The sequence below is a fragment of the Theropithecus gelada genome, unplaced genomic scaffold (assembly GCF_003255815.1).
Source record: "Theropithecus gelada isolate Dixy unplaced genomic scaffold, Tgel_1.0 HiC_scaffold_16142, whole genome shotgun sequence".
NCBI classification, from domain to species: domain Eukaryota; kingdom Metazoa; phylum Chordata; class Mammalia; order Primates; family Cercopithecidae; genus Theropithecus; species Theropithecus gelada.
Window position 1 is genome coordinate 1 of NW_020257927.1, and position 3,080 is coordinate 3,080.

At 43.5% G+C, this 3,080-nt stretch overlaps 1 pseudogene; it reads right to left on the reverse strand.

Annotated features, from left to right (window-relative positions):
* Positions 1-1,679: 1,679 nt before the first annotated feature.
* LOC112617389 lies at positions 1,680-2,542 on the reverse strand (annotated as a pseudogene).
* Positions 2,543-3,080: the final 538 nt, after the last annotated feature.

Here is a 3,080-nt window from a genome sequence, read left to right on the forward strand (position 1 = left end):
GCTTCTACTCAGAATTATAAATAGAACCTGTAGTAAAAAAAAAAAAAGAATGAGTAAAGAAATATCAGCAAATTAGCCATGTCATCCTAACTAGAAACATGGGCTGATAACCATTTAGCCAAGCATTGCCCCTTAAGCTTTAATAAGCTTAAAAATCGATTGGTAATTTTGGCCCCACTCTGTGCGATATAATCCTGCAGGTTTGGAAAGCGTCCCTGAGTGAGTATTTTATACAAGTTCCCAGTTAATGCTGGTGTTGCTTCTCCTGGGCTCATCATTAGCAGTAGTGAGAGAAAGCAGGCACAGCAAAGAGTCCCTTACACTCAGCACCCTTGTCACAACACACATACTTCTAGGACAAATGAAGACAACCAATTTCCTTATTCTTTGCTGGTTCTCTAAATTTTACAGAACAAACAGAAGGCAGCAATGTTTGAATAAGTTTACATTTGGAAACCAACATGTGCACACGTACTAATGCAATGTTTATTAAGCAGGTACTATGGGCTCAAGAGTATGTTACAGAGCACTGTGTTGGGTATAACATACTGTGTGATTTAATCCTCATAACACCCTGGGAGCTGGTACTGTCTTTAATAATTCCCAGATTTTAGACAGGGGGCCTAGCATTTTTATGTCTCCTTCTGATTATCTGTCATTGATATATATTTTTAAAGTATAGAATAAAACCTAAACATAGACAGGTAAAAGGGATATAGAAAGAGTTTATATAGTTTAGCAGAATTTGTATTGTGTTTATATTTACTTTTTGTGACTTGTGGAACAACTACTGGATCTGCAGAAATAAGAAAACAAGTTGCACTTGGACTGTCTCTGCTAGCACTGTTTAAAAAAAAAAAAAAAATAGGCCAGGCACGGTGGCTTACACCTGTAATCCCTGCACTTTGGGAGGTTGAGGCGGGTGGATCGCATTTTAGCAAGAGGAGAAAAGGGAAAGAGGAGATTCTCACATCTACATGTCTACTCAGTGCACACGTTCCTCTAATTGGGTATCTGCGCTCCATGGTCTGCGAATTAGTTTCAGGACTGAAGATACAAGAGTCATTGAAAGAGGTAAAACGGTTGATTGCTGCCCTGTCAAGTTTGTAGAAATCTGGTCTAGTCTCTCTAGAAGTGACTATAGAAAACTACAGGTACCTAACAGGCAGAGACACAATTCTGCCTGCATATTTAAGGGAAAGCAGGCACTTTGCGGCAAATTTGTGAGTTGACTGGAAGGCTGAGGGGGAAAAGTCCCCTCTATAGTAAATTCTGGTTGGCACCTTATATGTTTTTATCATGTCTGATAATTCTGGACAGTGTTTGGAAAATATAATTAAAAGAAAAATTTTCTCCATCCGCAGAGAAACACCACAATAACAGAACAGTAAGAATTGTGTTTTATTTTTTTATGCTAAGTTCAAATGTATTTTTTTGATAACACAAAAAAGTAATCCTTGAAAAATCAGAATACATAACAGAAAAGAGCACAATAGCTTAAGTATTAAACATCTGTATGAAATAACTGTTGCAAAGATTGACAAAAATGCACTTAGAACATGCGGTTATTTAAAAACAAACAAACAAAACACCACACGATTCTGTAGAACCAATGTTATGTCACCACCAGGAGAGCACCAAGCAAGGCACTACTGGAAAGACAACATACTTGGAAAGTCTCTATAAATAAAGTAAACGCTAATCTGGTCGAAAAATCGGTGTCTTTGGTAAAAATTCTGTGAGGATGACATATTCCATCATGTTATTCGTTTCACATTTCCTTTTGCTCAGTCTCCAATGCAGGCACAGCTTGTGGTATAACCTATTGTTTTCCATTCTAATAACTTCTCAATCGATCTTCGTGTCCTTTTCCTGAGGCAAATAACTGGCCACATACTACAACCTAACGTGCAGCAGCAACAAAGGCAGCCACAAAGTAGCCAACGTACATTAACGGGAAGGTTCTTCTTAAGACAACTGTTAACTCTGTTGATGCTGGCTTTAAATTCTTCAGGAGCTACTTTTCCAGTTAACGAAGAAGGGAATTCTGATTCAAATTTGTTGCTCAGTCCAAATACCGTGATGTGACCGGAGCCGCGGACGACCACCGGGTCCGGCGAGTACTTGCGCAGCTGCTTCTCCAGGGCCCACTCCTCGTCCTCCTCTTCCTCATAGATTTCGTGGAAATCCGCCATCCTGAGCCTCCGAGCGCCCCTGCCCAAAGGGGCCTGACTCCCGGGGTTGGAGCCGGGGTACCGGCGGGCGAGGCAGCGGAGGCTGAGGGGAGTCGCCGCTGCCACCGGTTCCGAGGCCGCGGAGTTCGCTGTCGGCTGTCTCGGCTCTGGCTACAGAGGAGATGGGGTCGGGACCGTAGCCACCACTCTCATCAGCAATAACAACAACACAATATCAACATCCGCCCAGAGGCCGACATCTCCACAAGCACAGAGGCCGCTGCCTGGGCAGCAGCAGTAGCAACTCAGGCAACCACAGCAACAGTCTGAGCCACCCGCAGCGGGAGCAGCCACGGTATCGCGAGACTTCCCGGGCCTACGGGTGGGCGGGAGCGTGCGCAGGCGCGTGGGCGCGCGGACTCAAGAATTGTGTTTTATTACCCAATTAATTGAGAATGCGTCATGCATCACAGTCTATCTGCTTAACAGATTGCAAAGAAAGAAAGATGGTCACCATAATTAGTCCACGAGTGGAAGAATATACGGCACCATGTCATACATAGTTCATCCTGAATTCACCTGGTAACTGGAGAGGCTATTCATGCATGCTAATTGGTTATATTCAGTGATAAAATAAACTTTTCACATCTTCACAATGTAAGGTAGTTTTGCAACTTGAAGCCAGGTGCCTGCCGAAAGCAGGCTCACTCTGCTACACAAATGGTTGATTAGGGTGCTGTCTTTTTGGCTATTTACATTTTAAAGCAATGGCTCTCTACTCCCTGAACCCTGGGTTATGGCAATCCTGCTTGCCCTCTCCTCCTGATGGCTAGTGCCCTTTCTTGAACCCTACCATCTGCTACTAAGGTACAGCCCACAGCACAGGGCTCACAGCTGGAAACTCAC